The sequence below is a fragment of the Argiope bruennichi genome, chromosome 1 (genome assembly GCF_947563725.1).
Source record: "Argiope bruennichi chromosome 1, qqArgBrue1.1, whole genome shotgun sequence".
NCBI classification, from domain to species: domain Eukaryota; kingdom Metazoa; phylum Arthropoda; class Arachnida; order Araneae; family Araneidae; genus Argiope; species Argiope bruennichi.
In genome coordinates, this window is record NC_079151.1 from 122,324,376 (window position 1) to 122,344,375 (window position 20,000).

Sequence of the window (20,000 nt, forward strand, 5' to 3'; positions counted from 1 at the left end):
AATTCATGGTTATTGATAATTCAATATATATATTTATATATAATATTGCAAGGGATTTTACTAGAAGTAAATTCTATTGTATTTTTGTGTTCACATTCAGGTTCAATTAAATTTGCAAATTCTTGCACTAATAAATCAATTTCAAAGTACTGCCAGTACAGAAATCCTCAACATTAATGTACTTCCATTTCCATTTGTAGTGAAAGCTTATAAGCCAATTAACAGGTACACTACACAGGCAATTGCTTTTGTATTGTGATCATGTTACTCGGCTGTGAACCTCAAGGTCCCAGGTTCTATCCTTGCTTATAACAATCTTCCACACATGCCTGGTTTGATATAGTCAAAATATTGAGATACTTATTTATCAAGCAACATTACTTGTTTCAAAATAAAACAACTCAACTCAAAAAGGAAATGAATTTCAATAACAGAATGAATGTGAATTTTCTCAAGAAGTTAACACATTATGATTAGTCTGTTTTGTAATAAATTGCTTATTTAGTATGCTGAAGTTTTTATTAGTAAACTAAATGGTAGCAAATGCTTGAATTATAATTTGTTCAAAATCACTTCACTTTTAAATATACAGGTTGCTTACTTTAATCATGACCTTGTAATTAATTCTTAGTCGTTTGAGGTAAGCATGCATTTTTAGTTTGAAGAATCCTTTAAGTGAGGTAAGGAATTAGTTTTTTTTCTTTAAGACAATAATTGCCATGTGGGGGAGGGGGTCGCCTGAATTTTTATATAGTTCTGCAGTCATATTTAGCAAAAAAATCTTTAGTCATTAGTATTATTTAGCGATTCTATGCGAACAAAATATGTTTATTTAAACTAAGATTTCAATAAAAACTAGCCATCTATATATTTAAAATAGCGGCTGTTCGTACATCTATATATTTAAAATAATTGGCAAAGCTATCTACAACCGCTGAAACCAATTTTATCTCTTATGAAAGTTAACTTCTTAATTGTAATTTTCTCCAGTATATGGTTAAATGAAAATTAATTCTGGAAAAATGTTGCCGTTGTGAATCATCTAAGATTGATTGGTACTCTTGAAGTGTCTATGGATTCTACGTATCGAAATGTAACATTTGTAAAGAACGTACGTTACAGTTTAGCTTATTACTCGAAAATGACTTATGTGATCATTAAAAGTCAAACCACCCTCTAATACCACAATTAATGATTCCTACTTACATCATCAACTCTATTCTGCACCGCCGTCTGTTTTCGGGAGAAAAGTCTAAAAAATATTGCTTTGTCATACATTATCTGTTAGAAAAAGCTCTTCATAGTATTCCCCATTCACAATCACTAAATGTATGGATTTCGCCAACTTCTATTTATGTCTCCAAGGATCGATGGGCGGTTTTTCGTTTACTAATTTTACCACTTTTAAATATAGCTAAGCAATCAGAATTCTACTATTATGCAATCATAATTTTAAATAGTAGTTTGTTTTGTGTGGATATGATGTATTTCTTCATAATTAATCCACATAACTATATAATTGTTTGCCCTTACTATCATTTGTATCTATATTTACTTTAAAAAGTCAAAAGTGGCAAAAAAGAACTAGAAATTTAGTCATGTGATTCAAGTTTGATGAACTACATCTTATCAGAACAGAAGTATAGTAAAAATATTATTACAACAATGTAAGTAAAATTAACTATATTTGCTATTATTTTAAATTGCACTTGCATAACATTGATAGAACATTGTGTTTGATTAGCTTGTGGTGACGCTTTATAAGCCAAATAACAGCTACGAGACATGAGAAATTTCTTTTATCTAGTGGTCTTGTTACTCGGCTACGAACCCAAAGGTTGCGAGTTCGATCCTCGCCTATCGCCAATAGCAACATTGGTGACCCGATGACGAAAATACGCAAACTTCATACAACTGTTGTGGCGCCCTCTACCAGAAATAAATAAATAAAAAAAAATGAAGTTGATAAATAAAGAAAGCTGATAAATAATCAGCCAATAAAAAAAATAAAAAAATGGATAAGGCGCAACAGCCAATATATCACCACTAATAACAGCAAAAACAGGACAAAAAATCGTTCGTCTCACATCCGACGAACTGAAGGGGGAGTAATGTGGTGACGCTTTATAAGCCAAATAACAGCTACGAGACATGAGAAATTTCTTTTGTCTAGTGGTCTTGTTACTCGGCTACGAACCCAAAGGTTGCGAGTTCGATCCTCGCCTATCGCCAATAGCAACATTAGCTATACTTTAAAATGTTGGTATTAAGAAGTTGGTGACGAAAATTAGAAAAATCAGTTGAAACTGAAAATTGTGTCAGTTTTATTTCACATCTCTAGATGGAAGTAGACAACAGTTGTTGACGTAGCTAGGGATTCTGCGCTTTCATACGGAATTAAAATTTTTAATATTGGATTAGGAGTTGAAGCTTGCAAACTATTGCTGATGTTTGCCTATAGAGAATATACAGTGAGAGATTTTTTTTCTCTCGAAAATGGGTGGTGGAAGGTAGTTGACCCTTTACGATATATTTAGAAATCAATGAGATTTCATATGAATCAAAAACTGGTGGAACTGGAGAAATTGGGCAACTGGCTCATTGGTTGGCGGAACTGACCTATTACTTCAAGATTCAATCCGTGTGTTTAAAATTTACTTTTATCAGACTGTTTTCTAGCTATCAATTCAAAAAAAGTTTGTGGCAATATTGTTTACTTTCTGCTATGGATCAAAAATTGTTAAATAACTTTATAAAAAATATATAGTTCAGGAATTTTACATGCAATTTTAAATGGTTCAAGGTCCCACTTCTGCTAATTAAAAACTTCGATATTTTGATGATTTTTTTCAAGGGATACAATGTCTCCTTAAAGTATTCTAATGAATTTAAATATGGCAATTACAGAAGTCGTTCATAACATTCCGCATCTGTTGATGTTACAAAAAGTGCATTGGGAAACATTTAACTGAAAACGATTCGAGAATCGGAATCTCAACATTCTGAAACCACATTGGCAAATTCCATTCAGAAACCCATTCTCTAAATAATCAGATAATAATCCAAGTAAAATAACCATGTTTAGAAGAGCACAGCCGGCGTAAGCATTAAGCCTTAAATAGACATATATTTATTTTATTAAAGTATTATCGATAAATAATCGCCCGTTTAAAGTACTACTATATCCTGTACCAAGTAATCAGTAGCTAACGCATTTGATGTTTATTTGAAAATGCTATGAAAGTTTTCGGCGATATAAGTGATTGTTTGCTTTTAAATTTCTAATAATAAAACATTTTTCAGTATAAAAACAAATTTGTATTATGTATTTTTTTTAGGTCTAAAATATTCTTACTTCAAATTTTCGGAATACAACAACTGTTCAAGCACTAAACTTTGCTTCAAATTCGAAGTCTTTTCTTAATAATTTTACGCTTATATAGACATCATTTTAAATTAATTCATTACTTAAAGGTGTTAGGGTGCCAAAATTCAATGGTAAGTATTCCATTTCCAGTTTGACCTGAGTGATCAAAGTAAGTGTATTTATTATTCCTTAAATCAATTTGCATAGCGAGCAGATGTCTAAGCATGGCTCAAATGAACTGCAAAAAAAAGGTAAGAAAAATTTCAAAAAATAAGTCATTTTATTTACTAGATAAAAAAACAATAATACGCTGTTTTGAAAAACTATGTTGGCATCAACATGTTAATATCTCTCTGGCAATAATTTGTTTACTTTTTTTGAGAAATCGCTATTTGGAATTTGAGCTCTGAATAAACTTTCAGTTACAGGAAAAAATCTGCTTTTTTTTGACAGACGCTATTCGCTCTTCAAGCTTTAAAATGCTTTACAATCAAATCTCCAAAAGTCATTCACAGATTAGCTAGCAAAATTCAAGCAAGGGAAAAATTAAATCAGAAAATATTCTTGGTGTGGTCTTCACAACATTCACAAATACACTGGCAGACGTAGTCGCAAAAGTGGTCATGCAGCCGCATCCATTGCTGGAGTGGATTGCTTCAAAGGATTTCGTCTTATAATCAGGAAACCTCAACTATAAAAAACAAGTCATATTTTCCAAAATAGCAAATATCAAGAATCTATTGGCGACGTTCCCACCATGTTTTCTCTTAATCCATGCCTCAAAAATAGACGAGGAGATGTCATAACTGCACGTCTTTTAATCCAGATGATTATGACTCCAGCTCTGTTGAATAGATTTGGACTACACAATTACCCACACTGCCAAGTTTGTAATCTTGTAAACAACATTGAACATATCATTTTGTTTTGCTCCAAATACGCAACTCATAGGTCAAATATTTTTTCAAAACTTAATATAGATCTTCATTCAAAACTTTTATTCAAAAAGCTGTTTCTAATAATCAGTATCTTCGGATCCTTCTCCAATCTCTGAAGTTTTTTTTAACATTTATTGAATGAACTCTTTTGGCATTTTGAAAATCTCATTTCATTTCAGTCAATTGAAATTTGAGGTCTTCACTCAGTGAAGTGCTCATATATCTAAAGAAACTTATCCCTCGTATCACAATAAACCATTATGCTTTCTCATATGTCAAATTTTTTTGACAATTTAATAAACTTTATATGTTGTAAAGTCCACTGCTTATTCAAGAATAACATCATAAAGAACTAAACAAAATAACTTGGGGGGATGGTACAATTGAGTATTAATGACGACTAAAAAGCGTCAAGAAAAAGGTTTTTCAAATTATAAAAATATTCTCAAGTATCAAGTTATATAATCACATGCTATATAGTTTGATGATTGAAATGGCCAAATTGGCGAAATTTTTTCCTTGGCTCTTTTTTGGTCACCGTTACAAACAACAGGTACCAAAAATAATAATAATATTTCAGAAATAAATATCTTTTAAAAGAGATTAACTGTCAGAATTTTCCAAATCAAAAATTTTATGGAGAAAGAATAATTTCTTTAATTTTTTTTCTTTATGAAAGCGGAAAACACTATATAATTCTAATAATTTTGGGATTGAAATGAATAATTTGTAATTAAAAGCCATAACGAAAGGCAAATATCCATAATCGTATAATAAAAAAATATTGATTTGAAACATGTATGGGAAAATATTTAATTGTTCAAAAGTTATCAAGTGAAATAAAAGTCACTAGTTTAAAAAATTTCAGTTGAGAAACATATTTTAAATCATATATATCGAACTGCATATAAATATAAACCTTTTTGGAGTTAGGTTAGTTTTTAAATGTATGAAAAAAAAATTTTTGCAAACCATAACTTTAATTTTGGAGAGAAAAAAAGTTACTCAAAATTTGATGCAGAGGTGAAATTAGTTTCTCTTCCTTAGAACGATTAAGAGCCTTGTTATAAATCGCAAATGATTTGCAGTGTAGATGTTTGGTAGGGCGTGTTGCTGGTTCAATTACTAGGTCAGTCCCAAAATAGCCCTAGTGTTACTTTAAAATTAGGACGTTAATATAACTAATTTGCTAACACTTTGCAGCAACTAAAATTGCTCACTATCTTTGTAAATTTTTTTTTTTATCTTGTACTGTAATCAGTTACACAAAGGACTCAAAATATTGATAGCAAAGTCAATATTGACAAAGATTTTACTAGGGAAACAAAGTAAGTAATTTTTATATTACTCTCAAGCAGATCTAAATGTACATCAAAGATTTTTCCTTCCTAGTAAATTTCTTTTTGATGCGTATTGGGTTATTTGAGTTTTGTTTGTTAGTGCTGATTCATAACGTCATAAATTGAAAATTTGGCAGAAAAAAATTGAATTTTCTTAATTGAAATCTAATTTGAAAAATTGAAATCTCAATTCAGAGACTGTACTTTCTCGTATACGAAGTATAGAAAAGTTATTGCAGTTGTCAAAAAATTCAAACTTGAGATTTTAAAGAATTGCCATGTTTTCAAAAATCACATTTTTAAAAAATGTCGTTCTGTCTGTTTGCGAACAAGTATTTAGAAACACTTTGAGCTTGACAAATGAAATTTGGCATACTGTCTTTATACGAAATGTGTAGATTTCTTCAAATTTTGGGCAAAATCCGTTCTGAGGAACGTCTGTCTGACTGTTTGATTATAAGTTAACATAACTAAAAAACGAAGAGCCCTAAATAGACAAAATGTGGCACAGATATTTAACATCCATAGAGTAGATATCTGCTAAATTTTAAGTCAAATCCAACCAAGAATTGATCGTTCGGTGGTCTGTTCTTTCAGAAATTTGTAAACGCGATAACTCAAGAATACAGTGGTTTAATTACATCAAATTTGGTACGTGATTTCATTATTATAAGTGTAGTTCTGTGTCAAAAACCACATGCCAGTGATTAGTCGCCAAAAATCTCGCCAAGGATGACACGATCGATTCAATAAAAATATTAAATTCACGCCAAAGGTTAATACTTCGCGACTATTGCTCTGCAATGTGTTCTCTGAGATATTACATTTATTAGAGAGTATGCGAGAAAATTTTGTGGAGACCACTCCCACTGATTTTGTTTTCTTCTGTTAAAGGATTCCTTTTGTTTCAATTCGATTTTAGTGATTAATTTGAATTTGAATTTTCGAGGACATTATTACTAGAGGACACCCGCATTTCAGGAAAATAAAACTTTGGTTGTTATTATATATTTTCATCTAAAGTATTGTTACAAGCCTGTAACGTTGCTTCCCAGCACGGTTAGTTCTATCGCCAGAAAGACTGATTTACAATCATTTGTATCGGATGCTGCTCGGGTGCCCAGCCAGTGATCCCAGTGCTTGGCGACAAATTAAATAATGCTGGAAACTTCGTGAATTTTAACGATCCGTCCATTAGGAACCGAGATACGCCTGACTGGCCTAGAAGATTCTCGGCTCGCCACCGGGGGAATATAAAAGGCCGGCAGTCTCAAGCAACGGCGGAGTGCCAGCTTTGTGTGGAGCACAAGCTATTGCTGATTTGGGCTGTGTGCCGAGTCCTGTTGTCTACTGTGAAAGCGTGTCGTGTGTGGAGTAGCCAATCGTGTGGTAGTGAGTCGGCAGCTAAAGCGAGGAGACAGTAAGCTTTTCAGCCGTCTGGTGAGACCGTAGAGCAAAGATCCGAGGATCCCCTTTCCTGCTGAATTCAGTCTGGCCGCTTTGTGTGCTGTGGTCGATTACTACTTGTGAGCTACTGTTTGCTGCTGTGTGCTCTCCGATGTTCGTCTCGGTTGTAAATATTTGTTGTCTTTGTGTTAGTGTCTTCGTGTTAAATAAACGTCGTTGTTGTTTTCTACTGAGGCCTGCTGATTATGTTTTCGCACTATACACCCACTACAGGCGAACCCGGTCAGATCAGTAACAGCATATTACAAATAATAATTTTATTATTATTATTTGTTAAACACTTTAACAATATATATAAGACTTTCTACTACAACTTTTCTGTAGTTAATTTGTTACAATAATATCTAAGATGTTGCTAATAAGATAACGGCCTGTCTAAATGGGTACATCTTCTAGTCATTAATAGAATTAATTGACTGTCTGTCGATCCGGGCAGTTGCGAGTAAGAGAGCGTGGCATTTCGAAAACGCAAAGAAAGTTAAATTTGATATGTGACTTTGTTTTTAATTTTATAAATCTGTGTCAGGTTTTGAACATAATCGATGGAATAAAAGAAAAAAAAAAACATCCAAAATCTTTACCTAATTTTATTTACCTTTCCTAGAAGCACAAAATGCGTCATATTGCGTTAGCATACAGGAAAAATCGAGACAACATTTCCATTATTTCAGTTTACGCATTCTTTTACACAGCCTCTTTTGTCAGCCTCTCAACTAGTTGATATGTGACTTTGTTTTTAACAAAGTGGTGGTGTTTTTAACAAAGCTTTTGGTGGATTTTGTTCAAAATTTAATACAGATCTAAAATTCTGGTGATAATATCATTTACCAAATATTATCTATCCATCTCATTCCGCTTTTGATTTATCTTGTTCACATACGCACGGATAAATATACCGTCGACAGCTTGCATCCAAATTTTAAAACAGTTCCACAATGCATAGTGTAAAGACAATCGATTCAAGTTTCATTCATGAACCTCGCTTTCAGTTTTTAATCTTCGCATTCATTGGTAGAAGCAATTTCAATAAATAAATTGAAATCTGTTATCGCAAATTCCAAGTTCTCATGCGAGAAAATTGTTATTTTGCTATTCCTCGTATTCATAGATAGATTTAATTTCAGTACGTAAACTGAAATTTGCTATGGCAAATTTCAAGCTCTCATATGAGAAAATTTTTATTTTGCTATTCAAAACTTTGATTATCGTGAATTGGATTTTTAAATATAGTTGGTCACACGAAATGCATCGATGAATCTATTGAACCATTCATTTTGAAAAGAGTGAATTGTTGTATTTAGAGGCTTTTGTGAATAAAATTAAAATTGGCAAGGATAATTGGGTTCTGGATTTATCTGGAATTCCGGATTTTTTACTTTTCAAAATCCCAAATTTCTGGATTTTTAATTATTACTATTATTATTTTTACTGAAGTTTTCTAATTCTCTTGAATTTTGTCTAATTGGACTTAAGATTTGTTACTATCCCCAAATTAGTATTTTTTTTTAAATGATAACTCGCCAAATTTAACAGTTCATAATATTTCAATTGCACTCCTACGAAACGAAAATTAAATGTTTCTTTAGCAAAACTTTTTTTTTTCTGTGTTACTATCCAAGATGGCGGTCATTTGATGAATTTGAAGACAGTGCCTTTAGGTAATTCTGAGTTTATTTAGAACAAATATATCATTTTAACATTAATGAGATTTGCATTAAATGGACTGATTAAATGCTGCATTTAATTAATTTTGAATATTTATGTTCAAAATCTCGAGAATCATTTTCTTCTTAATTTATTTTTTTAATTGAATTTATTAGAATTTATTAAAAGTGACGTATTAAATGAATTGAATACGTGCTGAAAAATTATTTTTAAAGAAATATCAATAGTTTGAATTTTGCTTTTCATGGCGAAACATTAATCTTCATTGTTTTGATGAAATTGATGGATAATTTGTTAATTATAATTTCAATTGATGAAAAATTGTTAGACCAAGAAATCGAAAACCATCTAATAGTTGTTAGTTGTTTTAACCAGGGGCTGAAAATGTTGTTGCAGTCTTGGATTGAAGTATTCAAATTAAAAGAAGAAAAATGATTTATCGAATCTTGGCAATTAGTTAATCTGTGATTTTTAATTCATGTATTCATTTTTGCTATCCCATTTAATTATTTGGATAATTTTATGATATGACAAAACTTTATATGACGTAATGTACTGACATTGCAATACTTTCTCTATATTTCATATAAGAAAAAAAAATCAAATATAATATACCTTTCTTATTGGTTCAGTATTTCTCATAAATAGAAAATAACGCGGCCTAATAGCATAATCGGCCTAAGAATAGAATCCATTAGCTGAACTGCATTTATCGCCTAATGAATTGTTTTCGGTTGTTGCGGGTAAATATGCTATTCCAGATGCTTGATTGTTACGTTTATTAATGGAAGCAATGCTCTCTCTCTATATTTCAGCTATTTGTTTACAGAATAAAAATAGAAATGGCTTTTTCTATTTGAACAGAATCATTCATTCCAATGGCAGATTTCCGATTAGGTAGCTGACCTGGAAGTGGCTCGAACAAGTCGATTAAAAAATGATTAGCCTTGTTTCGAAATAAATAAATATATAAAAATTACAAGTTTTAAGAATGATAAATTATTAGAATAATATTTACAATTTTGTCAAGCATAATTGGTCAAGCTCCTATTTATTTTATTACAGGCACTTTGTTATTAATAGTGTTAGTATTAGTAAAATAGTTATTAGTGTTAATATTGAATGTATACTTGAATAATATTGCTTATAGATTTGGATTCTGCGTTATTTATGAATCATGATAAACTATGACATAAACATATTGACAAAGTTAATAAAATTAAAATCTTATCTAGACCAACGGGTGTGAATCCCCCAAAACTTTATCGCACACTCTATAATGAAAATGTTATCCCAGTGAACGCCTTTCTTGCCATTGGCGTACAATAATCATGAAATATTTTTTGGCGTGTATTTAGCTTTATTACTGAATCTCGTGAGATACTTGGCGAGTGACATTGGCGATTAATTCCTGGTATGCAGTTATTAGTTGATTACTAATAACTGCATCCAAAAATCGAATTTAGTTTTCAGAAACGTTCTTCCTAACCAAATGAAACAAAAATTTGACACAAAGCTAACTAAAAGTCACAAAATCACTTACCAAATTTGATATATTTAAGTCATTGCGTTTTTGAGTTATCAAAAGGTAAAAACTAACCAGACCGACAGACAGTCAACCTCTCTTTGGTCTTCGCTCATAATTTGAAGGGCGTCTATACTGAAGATGTTAAATCTGTGAGTCGAATTTTTTCTGTCTAGCTCCTTCGTTTTTATAATTATGGTGCTACTTTATATTCGAAATGACGATCAGTTAGACTTCCACTGATCGGATTTTGCTCAAAACTTGATAGAAATCTAAAAATCTAGTATAAAGACCGTATTCCGAATTTCATCTATCCAGCTGAAAGCGTTATTAAGTTATCTTTGTCAGAGACAGATGAGCATTTTCCGAAAATGTATTTGCGAATTCTGGGAAGTCTAAAATATGGAGATTCGTCAAAATTTCCAGTTCGAAGTATAGGGACAATACTTTCATTATACATGTAGCGTTATTATTAGTAGAAATGCGATTAAAAAAGTGATTTGAAGAACATCTTTACAAAGATTCTAAATTCTTGTCGATTCTCATACGAGTAAATCGAAAGTGTCCTTGCGTTAGCTGTCTGAAATATTTCCACATAATAATGTATGACATTTTTATTGTTGTTGTGCCATTTGGTCAAGTGTAATCGTGTCTGTACATATGCGAATCAAAGACACAAATTGTGTCTTGTACATAGCCCTTTCAAATATCAAAACCATGCCTTTTCCACTGTTGATTTTTGCTATCTCGTAGAAAGTGAAAACTGAGTAATTGTCAAAACTTCGACAACTTTAAGGTATTTCCATATTTTCCCTGATATTGTAATGAAAAAGCCTGTACGATCCAACAGGCTCAGAAACGGACAAATATTCGACAAAAAGCACTAAAGCACAGGTAACACAACATCTCCGAAGCGTATATAATGGTAGCAATTGCAATAAACAACAACAGACAAGCAGCAAATCGCTGTTAAACAGCAGAAAGCGTTCTGAGAGTACTAATTGAAGATCAACACTTCAAAGAGAAACTTCGCTCTATTACTAAATTGAGCTCTACATCTGGAGTTTTTAGTCTTTGTAACAGGACTACGAAGCTTCTAGAAGAATATCGTACCTTCTCTCGTACTCGGGATATCACAAAAATTTCAGTAGTTTTGAGAATCATCTTTTTTTTTAAATATGCTAAATTCGTCACCAAGACAGGGGTTGTTGACCTGGTATCCTTCAGATTTATTAGCAAAATTCTCTTCCTCACCATTAAACTAGCTGCACAGAGAAGCAATATTACAAATTCACATTAATATTTTTTTTGTGTGTGTGTGTGTAATTGTTTTTACTATTATTGAAATTCCACGAAAACTAAAAAAGATAATGATAATCTCTATTAGTTAAAAAGAAGGATATGTATATCTGTGTGTGTATTTTGGAGCTCTACAGGTCAGATAGTTTGACCTAGAACTACTAAATTTTTGCCGATATTCTCTGAAGTGTAGAAATGAATTTCATGGAACAAATTTTATCAAAATTTCTTTGAATTAAAAACTAAGCAAGATTCCCACAGTAACTTTGATTAGGCAAGATTCACACAGATTTTCCCACAGTAACTTTCGAAAGTATTATTGTACAAAAACCTACAATGTTTTAAAATTAAAAAAAAAAAAAAATCCTTTTAATGATGTCGATTTAATTGCTGTGCAATATTTTCCCCGAATTTCGGCAACTTTTTAAATGCCGTCTCTGCCACTTATTTGAATGTAAAAGTTTTCCAGCCAGTGAGAAATCTTTAATACTGATAAAAAAAAAGTGACTAATAAGTATTCATAATTAGTTGAATGCTCTAAAAGGTAAACAAGATTAAAACGTTAATTAACCCATTACTGGCCTTTTTGGAGGCTTAAATTCTTGATAATCTTCATAATACAGAAAGCTTTTCAAATAATACTTTTCTTCCTAACCTTTCTCTGAACAAGTAAATTAGCAATTACAAATGGCGGGGGATTTTTAAAAGTAAATAATCCATTCGCTTGAATATAAATAGATAAAAGAAGTGGTATTTCTATTTATGAATTGGAATATTTCACATAAACAAAAGATGCTTTTACCGGATTTAGGAATTTATCACTATAAATAACTCTTAATTATATACATTAAAAAATTTAACTTTTAATTTTATTAAAATAAACACAACAATGAGTCGTTTCTAATGTTCGGACTCCAGAAAAGTTCAAAAGGTATAAAAAGTATAATTGTTCTAATTTAAAATTTTATTTTAACTTTAAAAGGAAAAAATATTTAAATGTAGAGTTTAAAGAAAGTGTCAGCTGCGTTATAATAAAGATTTCGTTGAAATAAGTTTGTGACTTTTAATGGAAGTTTAATTATAGAGACATATTCAAAGAATGTTAAAACGATTCTTCACAATTTGCTGAAAAGGCAAAGTTTTGGTTCACTTTTATTAAATGCTAGCAGTTTTTGATGTCTAGCTGGCATATTTGTTATGTTAATTTCTTTACTCATAACTTGTTTATGTTTCTTCGGAAAAGTATTTTGAAATATAAAATTGTGATAGACACTAAAACCAAGTCATTTTTATAATTTTAGACCTGTTTTGCTTATTCTGTTAAACGAATCTTCTTAATGGCTGCATGACAACTTAAATCCATTAAGAATGTAAGTGTCTGATACATTTGCTGTCTATGTTTTGAGGTAATATAACTCTTGAGGTAATTAGCCGCCTTTGGAGTCCAGCTAGTTCGCTATGATTTTTTTTTTTTTAACTTTTAAGTTAGATCTCACCACCTAACTACAGGCATATATATCAAATTGCAAGATTATATAAACTGCGGTTTTTCTAACATGTAGAGTTTCTATTTCAGAGTTTCAAAACAGTTGCTTTAGCATCAATTGGTTGTTTTTCTTACTTACATAATTGAGCTAAATATCGATTTTGAAATCTGTTTGGAAATTCGTAGCGATTTTGATGAATTGGGAGAAAAAGAGATAAATGATTTTGATGAGTCTATACTTTTTAACATTACTTACTGGAAAACGCAGGGAGTTATAAAAGAATCCAATTTTGAACGCTAGAAGTGACACTTATAACACTTTTAGGTGCCAGAAGAATTTTTATTTTCTTTGCAGACATTTCTGACCTTAATCATGATTTTCCTTTTGTGGCAGTCATAGCTGACTATTAGAAAATGTTTATTTGTAAAAAATTAGAAACATTATTGGAAAATTAGTAAAAATATTATGTTTTTCAAAAAGTTTTATTATGCTCTTAACTTATTTCGTAATTTACAAAAACATTTTTTAAGTTAATAATAGTTGTATGAAAATAAATGAAACACTTGTCTTAAATTAGAAAGCAGCACATTTTACAAATACCTGTTGTCGATGTCATAGAATTTTCTTATATTTTAGACATCTGCCAAGAAACACTTCCTGCAATTGAAATAAAACATCTACGTAGAATGCTTTTCCTATTGTTTGCTTTGAAGCGTTCTCTCCTGGTATTCTGTCCTTGAATATCTTCTAACCTTATAATTGTTATTGTATCCTCAATCATGTATTCATCAGTCTCTAACATAATTATGATAAATAGTTGTGCAAGCTTTTACAATGTGACTAGCAAATTGTGGTTAAACATTAGAAGGTTAATGGATTATCCTTTCTTATTGCTAAGGAACCAAAACCACATTATATGTACCTTCTTGCTCGATAAAATCAATAATTGAAAATTCTCTTTTCGACTGTTCAATGTATTCCAAATAGCAACTATGTATTTTCAAATTCTTTATCGTCAATAAAAAAGTATGAAGTTTTCAGATTTTCTGTGCGAACATTCGACAACATTCAGATTTTCTGTTCGAACTTTCGACTGTGCGACATTTCGAATCAAGTAGATTTTTTTCAACTATTTTCTATTGATTTCCGCAATCGAATCTGTTCCCCAATTGAGTCTGTTCCAACTAGACACAGTCTTTTCAATAACTGCCAAACGGTGTTTAGCATCTTCATTGCGCAATAACACAACTGAATGGCAATCTTTATGATTAAAATACGTACCATGTGTGGCCAAATTATTATGACAACGTCCACAATATAATGTTGGACTACATTTTGATCTTAATACTGTATGGATTCTTCTTGGCATGTTCTCTAGAAGATGTTGATAGGTTTTGGGAAGAACTTGAGGCCATATTCGATAAACTTTATCTCAGCTCCTTTTGATGGTCCTGGATCCAGCTGGTTGATGTCCTGTTCGGTCTCGACGCACATATTCTCAGTTGGATTGAAATCTGATGATTATGCTAACTAAGCCAGGTAAATTTTCTTTCATGCTTTTCGAAGCATAAGCTTGCAATGTCATTTTTATGACAGGGGAACGTAGTCCTCTTGGAATTATCCATCCTCGGCAAAGTAAACCATTAACATAACAGGATAGACATTGAAATACTCTTTGACATTCAGATTTTGTTCCACAGTAATCATAGGACCTATTACAATACTAAGAAAACGTCCCCCAAATCATAATATTACCACTTCCAACTCAGAAATGTAGCAGTGCAGTTAGAATCCATGCTTTCTAATAGGTTTTTCCCTATTCCATTGTAATTCTTTTTTTTTTCTTTTTTTTCTATATCCCATTGTAAACATTTTCTCCCAAATCATAATATTGCCACTTCCAACTTCGAAATGTAGCAGTGCAGTTGGGATCCATGCCTTCGAACGGGTTTTCTTTATTTGATTGTAATTTTTTTTCCATATTCAATTGTAACCATTTTCCATATGTTTTCTCCATATTTGTACTCTGTCAATTGTAAGCGTGATTCATCGAACCATATGACTATTTTCCAATCATCTACTGTCCAATCCATGTGCTCCTTTACGTAATGGAGAAGTTTGCTCTTGATCAAAGCAGACAATAAAAGCTTTCGAACAGGTCGTCGGCTTCCATAGCCTGCAAGATGTAATGTGAGGTGATGAATTCATTCATATACCTTCATAGTTGCTCTTTAAGATTCTCCGTAATTTGATTTACTGTGACTGTTCTGTTGGACTGGGCATCTCTCGCAATTCTCCTTTCAGATCGAGCATTCAGTAACCAGGGACGACCCCAAGGTGAACCCGATTTTTTTGCTTGGTATTCTACTCTCTGTAAACATTAATAACTGCTGTTTTCGGTACTTCACAATTGTAGCTGTTTTGCTGATGCTACTTTTGACATTTCGAGAACATATAATCAATTCGTGTACAAACTCAGTAAAATCACGTTTTTCGTTCATTTTCCCACAAGCAACACAGTGCAAGTGACACTTCACTTGCCCTGCATTTCTGCCTTCCTTCCTTGCCATGCATCCTGTATAGCTATCTTGCTATCTAGTGGCAACAATGGAACATTATGGCTGATATGCGCATAGGTGTCAAATGATCCTAATAATTCACCCATTCAGTATATATCCACTTTCTACTGGACTAATAATGAGGGCATGTTCCCATATATTGCCCCTATACAATGAGAAAAATTTGCTGCATTTTGAAATCCTCTTGTTATGGATTCCCACGTTTCTTTTGTAATGATACATAATCTTCCATACTGCTTTGCAAACATCTCTGTCTATCGCTCTATCTGTAGAAATTCCTCTCTATTGCCCCTATGCAATGAGAAAAATTTGCTGCATTTTGAAATCCTCTTGTTATGGATTCCCACGTTTCTTTTGTAATGATACATAATCTTCCATAGTGCTTTGCAAACATCTCTGTCTATCGCTCTATCTGTAGAAATTCCTCTCTATTGCCCCTATGCAATGAGAAAAATTTGCTGCATTTTGAAATCCTCTTGTTATGGATTCCCACGTTTCTTTTGTAATGATACATAATCTTCCATAGTGCTTCACAAACATCTCTGTCTATCGCTCTAGCTGTAGAAATTCCTCTCTATTGCCCCTATGCAATGAGAAAAATTTGCTGCATTTTGAAATCCTCTTGTTATGGATTCCCACGTTTCTTTTGTAATGATACATAATCTTCCATAGTGCTTTGCAAACATCTCTGTCTATCGCTCTAGCTGTAGAAATTCCTCTCTATTGCCCCTATGCAATGAGAAAAATTTGCTGCATTTTGAAATCCTCTTGTTATGGATTCCCACGTTTCTTTTGTAATGATACATAATCTTCCATAGTGCTTTGCAAACATCTCTGTCTATCGCTCTAGCTGTAGAAATTCCTCTCTATTGCCCCTATGCAATGAGAAAAATTTGCTGCATTTTGAAATCCTCTTGTTATGGATTCCCACGTTTCTTTTGTAATGATACATAATCTTCCATAGTGCTTCGCAAACATCTCTGTCTATCGCTCTATCTGTAGAAATTCCTCTCTATTGCCCCTATGCAATGAGAAAAATTTGCTGCATTTTGAAATCCTCTTGTTATGGATTCCCACGTTTCTTTTGTAATGATACATAATCTTCCATAGTGCTTCGCAAACATCTCTGTCTATCGCTCTAGCTGTAGAAATTCCTCTCTATTGCCCCTATGCAATGAGAAAAATTTGCTGCATTTTGAAATCCTCTTGTTATGGATTCCCACGTTTCTTTTGTAATGATACATAATCTTCCATAGTGCTTTGCAAACATCTCTGTCTATCGCTCTAGCTGTAGAAATTCCTCTCTATTGCCCCTATGCAATGAGAAAAATTTGCTGCATTTTGAAATCCTCTTGTTATGGATTCCCACGTTTCTTTTGTAATGATACATAATCTTCCATAGTGCTTTGCAAACATCTCTGTCTATCGCTCTATCTGTAGAAATTCCTCTCTATTGCCCCTATGCAATGAGAAAAATTTGCTGCATTTTGAAATCCTCTTGTTATGGATTCCCACGTTTCTTTTGTAATGATACATAATCTTCCATACTGCTTTGCAAACATCTCTGTCTATCGCTCTATCTGTAGAAATTCCTCTCTATTGCCCCTATGCAATGAGAAAAATTTGCTGCATTTTGAAATCCTCTTGTTATGGATTCCCACGTTTCTTTTGTAATGATACATAATCTTCCATAGTGCTTTGCAAACATCTCTGTCTATCGCTCTATCTGTAGAAATTCCTCTCTATTGCCCCTATGCAATGAGAAAAATTTGCTGCATTTTGAAATCCTCTTGTTATGGATTCCCACGTTTCTTTTGTAAGGATACATAATCTTCCATAGTGCTTTGCAAACATCTCTGTCTATCGCTCTATCTGTAGAAATTCCTCTCTATTGCCCCTATGCAATGAGAAAAATTTGCTGCATTTTGAAATCCTCTTGTTATGGATTCCCACGTTTCTTTTGTAATGATACATAATCTTCCATAGTGCTTTGCAAACATCTCTGTCTATCGCTCTATCTGTAGAAATTCCTCTCTATTGCCCCTATGCAATGAGAAAAATTTGCTGCATTTTGAAATCCTCTTGTTATGGATTCCCACGTTTCTTTTGTAATGATACATAATCTTCCATAGTGCTTTGCAAACATCTCTGTCTATCGCTCTATCTGTAGAAATTCCTCTCTATTGCCCCTATGCAATGAGAAAAATTTGCTGCATTTTGAAATCCTCTTGTTATGGATTCCCACGTTTCTTTTGTAATGATACATAATCTTCCATAGTGCTTTGCAAACATCTCTGTCTATCGCTCTATCTGTAGAAATTCCTCTCTATTGCCCCTATGCAATGAGAAAAATTTGCTGCATTTTGAAATCCTCTTGTTATGGATTCCCACGTTTCTTTTGTAATGATACATAATCTTCCATAGTGCTTTGCAAACATCTCTGTCTATCGCTCTATCTGTAGAAATTCCTCTCTATTGCCCCTATGCAATGAGAAAAATTTGCTGCATTTTGAAATCCTCTTGTTATGGATTCCCACGTTTCTTTTGTAATGATACATAATCTTCCATACTGCTTTGCAAACATCTCTGTCTATCGCTCTATCTGTAGAAATTCCTCTCTATTGCCCCTATGCAATGAGAAAAATTTGCTGCATTTTGAAATCCTCTTGTTATGGATTCCCACGTTTCTTTTGTAATGATACATAATCTTCCATAGTGCTTCGCAAACATCTCTGTCTAACGCTCTATCTGTAGAAATTCCTCTCTATTGCCCCTATGCAATGAGAAAAATTTGCAGCATTTTGAAATCCTCTTGTTATGGATTCCCACGTTTCTTTTGTAATGATACATAATCTTCCATAGTGCTTTGCAAACATCTCTGTCTATCGCTCTATCTGTAGAAATTCCTCTCTATTGCCCCTATGCAATGAGAAAAATTTGCTGCATTTTGAAATCCTCTTGTTATGGATTCCCACGTTTCTTTTGTAATGATACATAATCTTCCATACTGCTTTGCAAACATCTCTGTCTATCGCTCTAGCTGTAGAAATTCCTCTCTATTGCCCCTATGCAATGAGAAAAATTTGCTGCATTTTGAAATCCTCTTGTTATGGATTCCCACGTTTCTTTTGTAATGATACATAATCTTCCATAGTGCTTTGCAAACATCTCTGTCTATCGCTCTATCTGTAGAAATTCCTCTCTATTGCCCCTATGCAATGAGAAAAATTTGCTGCATTTTGAAATCCTCTTGTTATGGATTCCCACGTTTCTTTTGTAATGATACATAATCTTCCATAGTGCTTCGCAAACATCTCTGTCTATCGCTCTATCTGTAGAAATTCCTCTCTATTGCCCCTATGCAATGAGAAAAATTTGCTGCATTTTGAAATCCTCTTGTTATGGATTCCCACGTTTCTTTTGTAATGATACATAATCTTCCATAGTGCTTCGCGAACATCTCTGTTCGCTCTATCTGTAGAAATTCCTCTCTATTGCCCCTATGCAATGAGAAAAATTTGCTGCATTTTGAAATCCTCTTGTTATGGATTCCCACGTTTCTTTTGTAATGATACATAATCTTCCATAGTGCTTCGCAAACATCTCTGTCTATCGCTCTATCTGTAGAAATTCCTCTCTATTGCCCCTATGCAATGAGAAAAATTTGCTGCATTTTGAAATCCTCTTGTTATGGATTCCCACGTTTCTTTTGTAATGATACATAATCTTCCATAGTGCTTTGCAAACATCTCTGTCTATCGCTCTATCTGTAGAAATTCCTCTCTATTGCCCCTATGCAATGAGAAAAATTTGCTGCATTTTGAAATCCTCTTGTTATGGATTCCCACGTTTCTTTTGTAATGATACATAATCTTCCATAGTGCTTTGCAAACATCTCTGTCTATCGCTCTATCTGTAGAAATTCCTCTCTATTGCTCCTATGCAATGAGAAAAATTTGCTGCATTTTGAAATCCTCTTGTTATGGATTCCCACGTTTCTTTTGTAATGATACATAATCTTCCATAGTGCTTCGCAAACATCTCTGTCTATCGCTCTATCTGTAGAAATTCCTCTCTATTGCCCCTATGCAATGAGGAAAATTTGCTGCATTTTGAAATCCTCTTGTTATGGATTCCCACGTTTCTTTTGTAATGATACATAATCTTCCATAGTGCTTCGCAAACATCTCTGTCTATCGCTCTAGCTGTAGAAATTCCTCTCTATTGCCCCTATGCAATGAGGAAAATTTGCTGCATTTTGAAATCCTCTTGTTATGGATTCCCACGTTTCTTTTGTAATGATACATAATCCTACATAGTGCTTTGCAAACAT